The sequence below is a fragment of the Stegodyphus dumicola genome, chromosome 1, assembly GCF_044657685.1.
Source record: "Stegodyphus dumicola isolate Sdum_Otavi_A_Nest chromosome 1, ASM4465768v1".
Lineage (NCBI taxonomy): Eukaryota > Metazoa > Arthropoda > Arachnida > Araneae > Eresidae > Stegodyphus > Stegodyphus dumicola.
The window spans coordinates 228,929,011-228,944,289 of record NC_140768.1 but is presented as its reverse complement, the minus strand read 5'-3'; the positions used below and the strand labels follow the sequence as shown (position 1 = coordinate 228,944,289).

At 30.4% G+C, this 15,279-nt stretch overlaps 1 long non-coding RNA gene across 1 annotated transcript in view; it reads left to right on the top strand.

The window, feature by feature from the left end:
• Window positions 1-13,204, top strand: part of LOC118190260 (uncharacterized) — a 317,056-nt gene extending 303,852 nt beyond the window's left edge. The window contains exons 5-6 of the long non-coding RNA XR_015043785.1: window positions 5,373-5,456; window positions 12,954-13,204. This is a non-coding gene — a long non-coding RNA (uncharacterized LOC118190260). The remainder of the gene's footprint in view (window positions 1-5,372; window positions 5,457-12,953) is intronic.
• The last annotated feature ends 2,075 nt before the right edge of the window (window positions 13,205-15,279 follow it).

The window sequence follows — 15,279 nt, the reverse complement described above, 5'->3', positions numbered from 1 at the left end:
TTAGTAACAAAGTAAAACATCTGTTTATCAAATATTAGATTTTCATTCTCATAACAGCTTATTTCTCTGGAAAATGTAGCTTAAGTACTTTTGAAGGGTTATTAGATTAAAAATACCTTCTTAGCCCCTTACTTACAAAAAACGTTCAAAGTGCAAGCTAAGCTATATTGATATTACAATCTTGTCCTCGTGTTATTAAATTTTGTACTATAGGTTATAATAAGGCTGAAACAGGAAGTTGATTGCATACACGTAGTAATTTTTTAAATGAAAAAGATAGCTTTTGTTTTGCTAAATAATAATATTCAACTAAACCTGAAATATTCTGACTCTTGGGGGGAGGAACTATTAATTTACCACTTTATTTAAATCCTTTTTTGAAACATAAACTTCTTTCGCTTCAAATAATGATAGGATAACAAGTACAGTTTAGAAGTACGAAATACTTTTAAATAAAATATATGCTAGCCTGAAGTAGAACATCGGGCTGCAAGAAGATATGCTTACTGTTGCAACACAAAACACATAAGAGAAATAATTCAATTGCTTATACCTACAATGTAAAGGTAATTCAGGAAGCTGGTAGATTCCCTAATATAGTTTGTGACGAATTAGCATTATCCTTTTACTTCGGATAGAAAATATAAAGACGCTGAAAAGCAAAAAATAATTCAAAATAAACTCTGTTCTTTTACTTGAGTCAAACACGGAATCTTCGTTACCCTATGTAGGCACGATTGCACTCTTGTATACTAGTAAGACATAAGAAGAACATCTTTAAAAGTGTGCTGCTAAATATCATGGGCTAAATGTTAAGCAAATCCTAATAATTCTTCTAAGAGTTTTTCTTCTTACTAAATTCTATACTGAAATAATTCGACTGTTTTGAATTATTATTAAACTTTATAATATAAATAAATATTTTGTGTTTCACAATAATTATTTTTATTTTATCATACACTTTTCTGCCTGTTTTGATGTATATAAAGAAAAAGAAATGTTTAATCGGTAGTGTTATTTTGAAAGACCCAAGTTAGTAGAATAGAAATAAAAATTTGAAGCTAACTTCTTCTTTAGCAGTTACCCTGAAGTGCCACTTACAAGTGTTGCTGAACAGGAATCTTGGACTGTAGAACCCGGGGGTAGAAAGGATCATGAAAAAACATATTCTACTTAGCTTTTCAGATGTATCTAAATAACGTATTTATATTCACCAGAAACAACTCCAAATTTGTCAGCTCATGCAGCTAACATCTTGGTAAACAAATAACCTTGATATGCTTACAAATGCAATACAATAAGTTTTAACCAAACTTAATTTGCAACTGAAAGTAATATGCAAGAAAAATTCATATCAGTTACTCCGCATGTGGAGAAAACGCGCAAAGGAATATTTCTATGCTGCACGCAAAGATATGCCTGAAGAGAAAGTGTACAGTGTCATAAAAACTTTGGCAAACTATTAACCAATATATTTAATTTAATGTAAAAGTTTTTTAATTTTTTATTCAAATCATCATAGATGCATCATCGTAACAATTGTGATTGAAACTGAAATCATGGAAGAAACAAGCAATAACACCTGATTAAATAACAGAAGAAAAATAAGATTCACACTTTATCTTCTATATAGACGTTTGTGAATTAAAATATCTTAAAGCCTTGAAATTTCAATTACTAAAATTTTTAAATTATTTAAATTTATGTCCTTCAGGTTAGTTAAAAGCTAAGGATCTGAGTACGGTATTTAGAACTAAGGATCTACCAAAACAGCGGCTGATTTCAGATTGAAATGAATATCTGTAGAAAGAACTCATACCGAGGGCAATGTTCCTTAACAAATGACGTCAACGGGCAAAGAACAAAAACACTTTGCATAGTTTCACGAACGGATTCTTATTTTCATGTATCATTGAGCGCAGGAACGAGATAAAATTTCCAAAGAATGATCCGTGTCCCCGTCCACATCCATACTTATATGACCCCTTCACGAAAAATGCCAGCGCTCCAAGCCATCATAATTCAGGCGTGTTTAGGATGGCACAAGGATTTTGTACGGAACTACAAGAGCAGATATGGGTCACGTGATGCAGTGCGCATTCCTCTTATTTTTTCTTAACATTTTTCGCTGTAAAATCTAAATCTATCCCGTGCATTAGGGATAATGATGTCTCTCTACCAACCCGTATTTTCTTGACAGATGTTTTTGATAACTTGTTATTTCAACAGCTCTCTCGCTCTCGCCAACGCTCGCAAAGAGAAGTTTTCGGGCGCTATTATTCGTTGGAATCTTTTTCATCTTATTTTTTCTTTCTGTCTCTCTCTCTTTGAGAAGAAAAGAGTCTTCCACTACTGGGCAGACTACAGTGGGAGGAAGATCTGTGAACTGGCAGTTATCCGTGTATCATTTTGAATTTTCTGTAATTTGAATAAGCGAGTTGTGAGCATTCACGCGTTTTGCGTTTGAAACCAGAAGATGGCGCTCCAGTAGCTTTCCCTAATAGCAGTTGCCGTAAAAGCAATATAGTGCTGAAAGTATGTTTACAATTTTGAAATACAATAGGATTTGAAAAGGAATTTTAGGCGAAGAAGTAAATTTAAGCACACCTGGATATGTATTCTCAATATTCCTTCAACATCAAATGCAGTGATTGAAAAAAACTAAGTTCTTCGACCTTTATAATTATATTTTCATATATTGATTTCTTGGTATATACAAGATACTTCAGTTTTCATATCTTAATATATGAAAGGTATATCTATCAAAATAGTAAGTGGATATTGAGGAAGTTAAGAGGAATAAGAGATAAAGAAAAAGAGATTTTTTGACCTGTATAACGAAATAGCGTGTTGAGGTTGTGTAGGTACTGTTGGTACGTAGGTAAAGATACTCTGCTGGCGTAAATTGCCATTATCCGTGCGGCTTTCGAGAAGTATGTAGCGCTACATAAACGCTGCTGTCTCCGATTACATCTTACTTATGTGGTTGAAGAAAACGGAATAGCTGTTCAAAGGAGGTATACGGGAATCGTTCTCTGTACCTCCTTTGAGTGGCTGCTCCGTTTTAGCCTTAAGTCGATAGATAAACTACACGTCAGTGAGAATCCCATTCATGTAGCCATGCAGACAGTTTGAAATTCACATGAGGAATGACAATTTATACCAGAAGACCACTTTCCCCTGCTGTTCAAAAGCGCCTTATACCTCTTCAATGAGCCATTTCGGAGATCATTGTCTATTATACAAATCCCATTGCTTCGATACTCTCTACATTGTTGCCAAATATTTTTAAATCACCCTGTATAAATGTCAGTCATTAAAAACCTTGCAAACTTGCTTCGAATTTAGAATACTTATTTATAATTTTAAATTTTATTGCAAATGTACTTTTAATCTGTAATTGTATAAGAGCTTTAAATTAAAACACAATGTAAGCATAAGAATGATAAAAATCACAGATATATATTATATATCAGCTTAATTCTTTTTCTTATTAAAAAATTCTATCTAAAAATTTCAAATAGCTCGATCATTCGGTCTTTGGAATTATGAGCACAGTTTTCTCCTTCTCATAGCATTGAATATGTTCGGATTGTACTTTATCTAATGTTAATTTTTTCTAGTGTAAAGATAACAAACTTGACAAAAGTATTCATTATAAAGGAATCTAGTTAGGAATACATATGCAATAACACTTCCTGAAATGAAGCTCAAAGCTCAAACAGTTCTAATTTTCTACAGAGGCGGTCGCCTTATAAAAATCATTACTCAAAATTGCAATTCTGAACTTAACTTGTTGTGTCATGTCAGTTTAATAATACCTTTATATAAATAGAGATGTAAAGATAAGTCAAAAGATAATATAGTAATAAAACGAAGCTTAGAAAGCCTTTCCTTTTAATTAAATTACTGAAATATTGCAAGGGAATAGTATTTAAAAATACAAAAATTATATCTTACAAAGAATTATTAACTCTAAATTGTGGTTATAATCCTCAAATATTTACTGATTTTCCAATGAAGTGTGCCTATTCAGTATATTCTTTGATTTAATTGTTTTGTTTTCTGAAACAATTTGAATTTAATTAAGTGCATTCAACCAAAGTATAATTTTCTATACTACAATCGAATTTGTTAACTTTAAATGCTAAAGAGATTAGAGTTTATTTCAGGAAAGCCCTGAGATTTCTTGGCTTTCTTTTTTAAGTTTTTGTCGCTTCTTCAGAGGTTGGTATTCATCTCAAAAACGTTTTTCCTTCCCAATAATTTTCAAACTAAAGCTCTACGTCCTTCTCAACATTCATTGTAATATCTAACTGTTAATCTGATTTTGTGACTTTATTTCCTTCTTGGCTTGAAAGTAACTTGTTATCTTTAACCTTTTATCTTTACCTTGTTGCATAATTTAGAGCTCTATTTAAAAAATTTTATGTGTACATCATATGAACTCCTTCTAAGAGATATTAAACTATAACAATTTTTCCTGAATTTCATTTAAACTTATTGAATTGAATTAAATCTACTTCGTCGATAGCGCATAAACCACAATAGAATAAATGCACTCTTTAAAAATTATCTATACTTATTTTCACTGTTTATTAATTTAGTGTCATTAATAATTTTCAGTGTTACACTTAAATATTTTATATACTGAACTGATTTATTACTCTTTTCTACCGAAAGTAAACATTTTGTTTTTCGTATAGAACATTTGACAGACTCGATCTGATTATAAAGCGGTTAATTTAGATAACAAAAATGTGCAGTGAAATTTCTCAAAATTGATTACCCAGTGTGAAGGATGGTCTTCTGGGGTGTTTATCACATTAAACAGTATTGTGATTTCTGTTTTTCAACTGTTCTAAAATGCTGAGCATGTTCACAGGGGTGAGAGAAAGAGAATTTGTTTTAATTTAATATTTATATTATGCTCAGAGAAACATTAATTACGTTCAGTTGTCATCTCTTAGAGATTGTCGCAATGAAAGTTTTCACTGTATTCGCAATATAAGAATGAATGCCTATTGATAAGATTTTGTATCGTTAATTTTAATTCGAAGATGACTGAAAGTCTAAACTTATGTTTAATTGTAACAGTATTAAGATAATAACTCCATTGGGGCAGTAATAAAAAACGTTTTTAAAACATAATTAAATTTATTTCAGTCATTTATGAGTTTTTACAAAATTAATTAATTTAGCCCCTTTATAAATGTTATTTATATAATATTTATAGCTCATAGTAATGCACATTTAATAGGAAAAAGACGAATCCATAAAGAATACTGTTTGCGATTCAGATTTAAAGATCCATATGTTACTAACTATTGAAAATTTTGTAGTTTGATATTGTTTTCTTCTTTCTAAAGCAGGTGATCTTCCCAAACTTCTGTGGCCATAAATGAATTGAATGAATCAGATAAGATATGAGAAGAACCAAAAATTTGTCTTAAGAGGTATAAGTATTCTACTTATAATTTTCTGCAGAATGTTTTGCCTGATTCTACTTTTGTCATGCATTTGCAGAAATGAAAGAAATATTTCATTTTATTATTAAAACATATTTAAAAAATTTTAGCAAATTACATTCAGCTTACGAATTTCACCCCATTTTGTTGTATTTAAAGGACTATAAAAAGCATATTTAATAGCATTTTCTGTTGCAAACTTTTGGCGCATGTATCGTCGTAGATTATTGAAACGTAAATCTCGTGGGGAATTAATACCCTTACACTATCTGATTCTGATGCTGAGTACTACTGATGCTGATACAATTGCGACAAATATACAGAAATATTTCTGAAGCATAGAAATTTATATATATATATATATACATTTTTGTAGCTGAGAGGTATAATCATAGCCTCTGTAAAATGAAAAATCCAATGCATCACATATTCTTCCAAACGACATTGCGACGACTTCCAAAAGATGATATTTTTATCTGAGGACACTATAAGAAAAATTAAATCAAACTATTAAAGTTAATTTTAAAAATTAAATTAAAAAAGTTTAAAATAATTGAAAAAGTTCATATTTTAATGAATACCGAAAAGGATTTGTTAAGGTTTTTTACGCTTTCTCTGAGCTCATAGTCTACCAATCTGCGGTTGCACTCATTCCATCTAGCTTTACTATTAAGCACCATTTTTTCAATAAAATTACAAAAATTTTAAATGCAGCATAGCAGCATACGCCACATAAAACACAATTCAGCAGCAAAATCACAAAATATTTAAAAATAACATACCTTTAGAATTTCCGACAAATACTTTATCCGGTTGTTATTGCTGCTGTCCAACAATTCTAAAATGCTGAGCATGTGTCACAGGGGGTGAGAGTTTAGTAAATCTAAAGTGGGATCAGTTGAAAAAGAATTTATTTTAATTTAATATTTATATTATGTTTAGAGAAACATTAATTACGTTCAATTGTCATCTCTTAGAGATTGTCGCAGTGAAAGATTTCTTTGTAATCGCAATATAAGATTGAATGTCTCTTGATAAAATTTTGTACCGTTGATTTTAATTCAAAGATGACTGAAAGTTTAAATTGATGTTTAATTGTACTTTCAAATCATAGAGTTTGTTAATCAGAAGTTCATTAAAGTTTCACAATATATGAAATATAAAATTCGGTTTTCCAAGTGCAACTGTGCGGAGGGAGAAAAAAGTGGTTCAAAATTTAATGCCTCTAGGTACCATCGTTTTTTTTTACAGTGTGATGAACATACATATATACATGCAGAATTTCATTATTTAATTTCTAAGGCGATTGTGGCAGCAATCTGAAAAGTCATTCATCGTTTATAGTGGACAGTGCAAAATTTCGTTTCGAGACCATTCGAGCTAACTTCCTTCTGATTCATAAAAATAAATTTCAGTAGAATTTTTATATGTAAACAGAAATAAAAATATCGGATTTTAATTAGGATAACAACAGCAATAGAAACATTAAAAATAGAATTTTCTTGATCTCAGTGATCTAATTAGTTTATGTCATTGTGTAAAGACTCATAATTCCATGATTATAAATTACAGAAAGAATAGTTAGGAGCATCGTAAATTTTTCATATTTTTTCCTGCATTCTTCCTTTTCTTCACTATTTTAATAGATTTTTCTTTATTTGATTTTATTATTTTTTTCAAAGTTTCTCAGAAACAATTTTAATGTTTCTGAGTTTCTGAGTTAGCTGTTAGTGTCATATGAAAAAAACATAGTAAGGTAAAGAAGTTATTGGATAGCTGCCGCTTTACTTATTTCTTTGTAGCTTTTAATTGAATCACGCCGCTCAGGTGGCATAGTTGTTAGCGGCGCCGACTGCCATACGGAAGGGCTTTGGTTCGAATCCCGTAGAAGACATGATTGTAACTGTCCGTTCCTTCGTAGGAGGCACAAGTAGCCTTTATAATAAAATCCCCACAGCTTCTGACCTTAGTAGTAGCCAATGTCTGTGATGAATGTCTTATGCCCGCTATGGGAAACAAAAATTAATTACTCCTTTGAATCTTAATTCAACATTACCATTTTAGTTTTATATTTCATTTCTTTCATTGCATAATACTTTTCGTTTTTCGTTTGGTTTTATCTAAGCATCTAAGTATTTTCTATTGTTTGGATTAATTTCTAGAACAAAATAGTTCTAAATGTTATTCTAATTTCTTCCGAATAACTTTTTTGCCCATTTAAATTTATTTTAAAAGTTGTTTCTCACTTCAAGCGTCGAAATATCATAGTGGAATATAATATTTGCTGATGTGTATTTTGCCTCACTGAGTAATTATAGGCAAATTCATTTTTAGGCAATTTATTAATTTATTCCTTTTCTGATTTACAGTAGAAACACTAACTATTGTACCATTAGTTTATTCTATACAAATATATGCTTATAATGTAGTCATAAATATTTGTATATTTACAGGAACTGGACAGAAAGTTGATAATGCAGCGCATAAGTAGTAGGATTAAGGATAAAAATAATAAACCTAAACTTGATCTAGGTATTTTATTTATTACTTCTGAAAACATGAACATCAAAAACTGAAATAAAGCATAGATGTTCAATCCAAATGATGGACATACTTTTCACTCCTGCAAAATATCAGATTTTTAGCATAAATTTACTCGCCTTTTTAACGGACAAAATCCCCTCTTCCTCCCCCATATTGTGCATATATATATTAAATCTCATGTAAAGCTTTTTTTATCAGATTCAGATTATTTAAAAAGCGTGGAAGTAACATTAAACCTTTCACTGGAAGAAATGAAAAGGTTTATGTTATGCCTATTGTTCGCGTTATGATATCTGAAACAAAATAATATATTTTCCATTATCCACTTAGTTATCTACAACGATGTATGTAACCTGTGCATACAATAGAGCTATTATCTAAAGTGGGATCAGTTGAAAAAGTCATCGGCTCCCTTTTTGTGAACAAAACATGGTACTCAATTTTATCAATAATGATATGAGAGGGTTTGAATGCAGGTGACCCAGGTGGAAGCATCACCTGCAATTTGCATGGGTTTGTTCATTTCGTGATATTCTAATTCTCTTATCTTTGTTTGTACTGAACATAATTTTTAACTAGTTCAAAAGGCCATGAGAAAACCAGAAAAATAATTCATAAATGTATTAAAAACCCTACCTTGAGCACCTGGTATCTCTGTTACACTCTGTTAATTCTGGTCACCTAACAAAATAATCTCAGGAAATATATTACGGCAAAATAAAAGTCCTTCTAAATTGGTAAATGTAAAGAAATTGCGCTCACCTATTATAAATGTAGTGTAACAAACTTCATTAAAGCATTTTATTTAAAAATAAATATATTAAATATCGCAGTTTAACAGACGTTTAGGAGAAACTAACTACTATTTGATGTACGTTTAATAGAAACTGAAACTTTTGACTCCAACCTTGGTGGAAGATACTATTTTTAACTGATTGTGTATTGCTGATATTGATTTGAATATTGAATTTAACTAGTTGATCTTAAATTACATAATTTAAAACCCGTACTTAATTAAATAATCTTAATTTATAGAACTTGATTTTAAGGAAATTGATAATTTTTAATTGATATTAATTGGCGAAAATGACGCTGATCTTGAAGACAGCTAATTTTACTAATTTTAGCTAAATAAGAAGAGTCTGATTTATTGCATGGTCTTCACAAGCACAGCACATGGTCTTCGCTGTATTATTTTAGAGATATAGCTTTCAGGAGTTTGACAATTATTCCTTCTAATTGTTGTTCTTCCTATTGTCCCTTGATAATTCGAAGAGCTCACATTTTAAAGGAATATCAACTTTTGCCGATAGCTTTTTCGAGTTTTTTCTCCTTAAGAAAAATGGACTCCAAGCCAGTCTCTTTCGAAACAGAATATTTCTATAAAATCGATTTCATTTAAAGTTTCATTTTGTCCAAGTTTCATATTAATATGACAAGCGAATAATAATGAATACAGATGTATAATTTTTGGCTTCGTTTTGCATGATAAAAAAGAACAAAAATATTATGTTACAGAACAAAAGAAAACGTCATAGAATCATATCTTTTATACTTGAGGAAAATTTCCTTGTCTTCATTGAAAGACTGTAACGTAGTGAACATTATTGTGTACGTACGGTTCGTAATAATTTGAATGCACACAGAACCGCCGATAAGATGATAAAATTTACTTTATCAAAAGAAACACTTCATTGTTCTGGAATTTTCCACAAAAATACTCATACTGCTGTTCTTAGTATTACAAAGCACAATCAGTAGTAAAAATTACTATTATCGTTAAACACAACACAATAGAAAACGCATCTAAAAGGCGAAGCCCTCAAGGAAATCTCAATACTCGGAATTCAGCTATGAACGTACAATTGAGAAACCGATGTTGTCCCCCGTTTTATATAGTTTACCCCCAGCCGCCGAAAAATCTCTAGTTCCTTCCACTTCTCGAAATTGCTGGAAGGTATGTGAGGGCCGGATATGGTTAGAGTCGTACAGAGGTTCAATTACAATTATTCATCTACAATACTCATTACTAATATACAAGGACCGGACTCAAATGTCGCCATATGCTTGCCAAATTGGTGACATTTGGCAATTTATCGCCATATTTTGTGACAAAACTAGTCTCCAAAACCATCGCTAGCTTGGCGATATCACCCCGATTTAGAGAGATAGCCATTTACTGAATGTTAAGTAGACTTAACATTCAGTAAATATTCTTTTTTTTTTCGCTGTATTCTTTTTTTTTTTTCTTTGAAAGAGCATTTTTCTCTTCCAAGCATTTCATGTTGCATTATACAAAAAATAATACAATTTCGCATGTAGTTTCACTTCAATTATTTACATACATACAAAATTCGAAACAATATGAAATTGATGGTTAGCGAAAAAATGATCATTAATTTCTTATATTGAATTCATTATACTATTTGAGCAGTCATTAATTGATTCTATATTGTATGTTGGGTGTGTACGTTATTTTATACGTTGTACCAGTAGTGTATGGTTTGCTTCCATTTCACTGAAATTTAGGACAAACTGTTAAATATACTGAAAAAAAAAAAAAAAAAAAAGCTAAGAAGAAAATTTTTTCTTAAAACATACCTAAAGCATATTTTCTTCTGAAGCAAATTCATCTCCCTTACGAACTTTCAAAAAAGAATCACTATTTTGCCTAATTTTGTGAGGACTGTTTTGTGCCAATCAAAGCCTTCTGCATAAGCATAATGCAATACTCGTAGAATGCCAGACAGATTTATGAAGAAGGAACATGTTAATCAAGCAGAACTCCTTTTAATGAAGTGCAACGAATCAATGGCCTTTTAATATTTTTATCATTTCATTGCACCAAAAAGAAAAAAATAACGTTAAGGTCCTTTAAAAATTTTGCGAGATTACAAAAAAGTAATGCATTCAGAGCCACCGTTTTATTTTTGACATGAATAACATGTTATCGTAATATATGTCCTAATAAACCGGATTCCTGGAATAACTCTGCCAAATGAAACTGCAAAAAGAGCCAAATTTAACAAGTAACGTAGCACTCCTCATATTTTTAAATAACGAGCGCTGCCAATAGAAGCACAAAAATAAAATCGCTGAAAAAGTACCCGGCTGTAAGAAATAGATCAGACAGTACGACATGCCAATACGCGGTATTTCACGTAAAAATAAAATAAAATAATAAAAACAAAACAAAAAAAAATTCGGTTCCCTCCCCATTATCGTTAGATACCAGGGAATGAAATAAATTCTCGTTTTTATAGGCGCTTTGGGATATCTAAAAACTAGGATCTGAAATATCGGAAAAGTGTTTCGCTGAGCGAGAAGTAATGTTTTAAAATTATTTTCTTTCTTTTGTTTTTCATAGTTTTCTGCTTCTTTTCTTGAAGAGGAATGAGCATTTTTAAGTCCTTTTATTGGAGCTCACAGCGCTATCATCCAAGCATTTTGAAAAACACGTTTTATATAAGGTATTAATTATAAATTCTAAACACTAACAATAACTCTGCGCTTTTCTCAGGTTTTGTTGCTTTTTTCACTCACGACTGTTTTTGATCGATGAAATTTTCGTCTCTCGTTTTATTACGTTTGCTGGAAAAACCCACTTTAGTAGAGAAAGTTGTAACGCGTTTTATAAAATTTCCAGCGATTTTTAAAACTTTGCAGAATATTCCCTTATTTTTATTATCCAGTTAATTTCATGCCAATTAGCTTTTCTGTCTTTCTTGCTTTCCATTTTCCTGCCAGAATGCTAATTTCTAGTTCGCTTATTCAAATGAGTTAGAAAGAGATAGCATTTAAAGGAAGACTTGGATTGTAGAATCAGAGGATATTCCGTCTGCTGAATGCTACGTTTGCTACTTGATGTTCTTGAGAGCAATTTATCTACGGCGTTGCATTATTCTCTCCATTAGGCTTGTCACACCGACATTCGGGTTTTGAGTCAGTTTGCGCGTATTTTGCCTGTGTAGCCTTTTTGAATAACTTACGATCAATTTAGTTTAATTTCAGATCCCTTATATTTTTATTTAGGCAATAAATGCTGGCTGCTAGTTTAAGTAATTTAAAAATATATAATTCTTGCTGATTTTTTCTGCAAAACTTGACGGAAAACTTTTACTTATATCACAAAGTAAATTTTAATTCCCAATTATTCTCTGTAGTAATTATTGACTCATTAATTTATTGGCATTGGATAGACTCTGCTTTTTGACATTATTTAATAAGAATTTAATATTAAAGGAAACATAAATTATTTGAATTCAAATTCAGAATAAAGCTTGCTTCATTTGAAAAGTAGATCTTTGCTTTTTTGACATTATTTAATAAGCATTAAATTTTCAAGCATTATTTTTCCAGCATTTAAAAGTTAATTTAATTTAGTGCAAATTTGTATTTTCTTAATCAAATGAATTAAAAAGTAGCTTAATTAGTTTTTGTTATTGAGAATATCTTCTCTTCAAGGAACTATATTAAAGGAAACAATAAAGATTGCTTGATTTGAAAGCTAGATCTCTGCTCTTTTACATTATTTAATAAGCATTAAATATTTTTTGTTTGATTTATATGACTACGGCAAAGCCTCGAGGGCTATCTGCTTAAGGGGACGGATGACTTCGTGGAGGACTTTCTAAGGGAAATTGGCTCGGGTATGCGTTACACAAGGAGAAAACCACGAAAACTCCCATGCAGCCGGACTGTTCGCCGGGATTCGAACTGAACTACCAGTGTTCAACGCTCGGCCGCTAGTGGGCCAACTTTTTTAAAGAAAATATTTATTTACTTCGTTTCATTTGTACAGCATTCAAATAAATTGCAATTTTTAATTTGAATTTTTATTCTGTTATAAAATATAAGATTCCTTATTATTTTGTAATTAATTTGACTTTTGTTAAACTTTTTGTACATTATGTATATTAAAGTGAAATGTTTGTTTTTCAGTTATCAAACCGAAGAAGGAGGATTCATCTGCCTTTTGTTCATCAGTTGCCTTAACGCTTGAATAAAATGCGAATTTCTCATGTAATGAAATGTATGAACATTTCATATTAAAATATTTTGGTAGAAAAAGAAGAAATTTAACACTGCAGCAATAACAAAATTGTGTACATTTTACAATGTAGTTTTGATGTACCTTATTGAGATCTTGTAAAAATGTTTTATATTTAATAAAATTTTTCGTAATACTGGAAGCTTAATATTTAAATTATGTATGCTTTGTATTTAAGGAAGTAAAACAAATTGTGAAAATTAAGTTACAAAATTCAGTGATTCAGTTCATATTTTATTTTAGTACCATACATTTTAAACTGTGACAATTTTAGTTTTGCATAACTGCTTTACATTTGCCACTACGGTGCCAAAGTTCTATTTTTAGTGCCTACATTTAATGCTCGAGCCTCTAGAAGATCTTAATTTAGCTTAAATGGCTATTGCATTTGATTCAAAACATTTTATTCAAACTAGTGTCAGAAAAATAGGGTGACATTTGGTTTTCATTATCGACTATTAAGTATTGAGAAACAAAACCTTAAAATCAACTGACAACAAAAGTAACATTGGAAATGATTTCTTACTTAGAATTGATACCGTAACTTGGAGACGTTATGATTTAATTTGTATAGACAACGCCTATTAATGAATTATTTTCTAATTTTATGTATCTGAAATATTGTTTTCCATAAAACATCTAAAAGTGTCAAGAGTTTTCAAGTGTAATTATTTGGACAACTATTAAACTACAACAAATAAAAGAAAATCTGAAAGGTTTCAGATTTTATGTTACGTCCAAAGGGGCGTTTTTATAAAATTTTGTGTATTACCTTTATTTATTAAATATCATGTTCTTTCTACTTAAACCGTAAAACTCAGTTCAATAGCAATGTCGCAAAATAATTTTAAAATGAGTCTAGTTTTAGAATTTACGATGCACAGTTCCGCACGCTGGAGATAAAAAGGTTTTTTTTCCCCGTAGAGTGTTGCCATTGTTCGCTTTGAAATCCTTGAGTTTGTTAATCAAAAATTCGTTAAAATTAAAAAAAAAATATATTAAATCGATGATAAAACAAATTCCGAATTTAAAATTTGGTCTTTAACATGCCATATTCGTAGGAGGATTACGTTATTCAAAATTCGATGGCTCTATGTACCGTTGTTTTATCACAATGCAAGAAAGCAAAATCGCAAAACGAAAACAATAGTCCTTCAGGGACAATGCCCCTTTGGTCTAACAGTTTTGTAGTCCATATTTTATTTGATCCTTATAATTTTTGTGCATTTTCATTCTGAAATTTCTCCATAAACTTTTCTTGTTTTAAAAACGCAATTCTACATGAAAGATAAACTACACCAAATGTAGAGGCAAAATCATAAGATAGACTGTGCGCTTAAAAAAATACAACTTTATATCTCCTGTTCTACCAGGCTTGATTAACGAAATTTAACTCGCGTTTTCCATGTGTAGAAAACGCGACTTACGATGTACTTGTATGTTAGATTTATATATAACATTAGTCTTCTAGCATGTGATGAAAATTTGTATATATGAGTACGTGATTAAAATATAGCATTATTCTAACATAGTATTCTGACACAAAAGCGGACTTTTCTTAAAATAACATAAACATTATTTTCCATATTTCGATTATACGACTTATGCCAAAGGGCCAAGTTTTGTAAAAATCACAAGAGTAGCTTTTTTAAAAGCTAGCTCTCTAAATTTAAAGAGCTTTTTAAATTTTTAGTTCTTATATGTTAATGGAATTTGATGTATAGTTATTAATAGCTCTTTTTTAATTGAACTGACTTGATTTCTTCTTTCACAGTTTGAACTTTGGGTTCCTTCGAAATAAAATTCGCTGATATTTTCTCATTTATTTTTAAGATCTGTGTTTTTAGTAAAAACGTTTTGAATAACCTATACAATTTTTACCTTCAACCTTAAAGCAGCTGTATTTCTAGGCATACCTGTAAAAAATTAGAATTTGTTTTCCGAAATTTCCGTGATAGATTCACGTATAAGATGTACGTGAATTTATATATTGCCGCGTTTTGAAATTTGGCATATATAAGCGATAATAACGCCAAATGTGATTGACTCACTTTGTTAACAATGTTTGAAGGAATTAATGATGCAACGATTTTTTCTACTTCTTTTACAATGAAACTAAAGGGAGACGAAAAATAGATTACTATAAATTAAGAATTTCACCAAGTAAATTATTCTTGGCACAAACTGATAAAAAGTGCTCCGAGATAAATTTTTAAA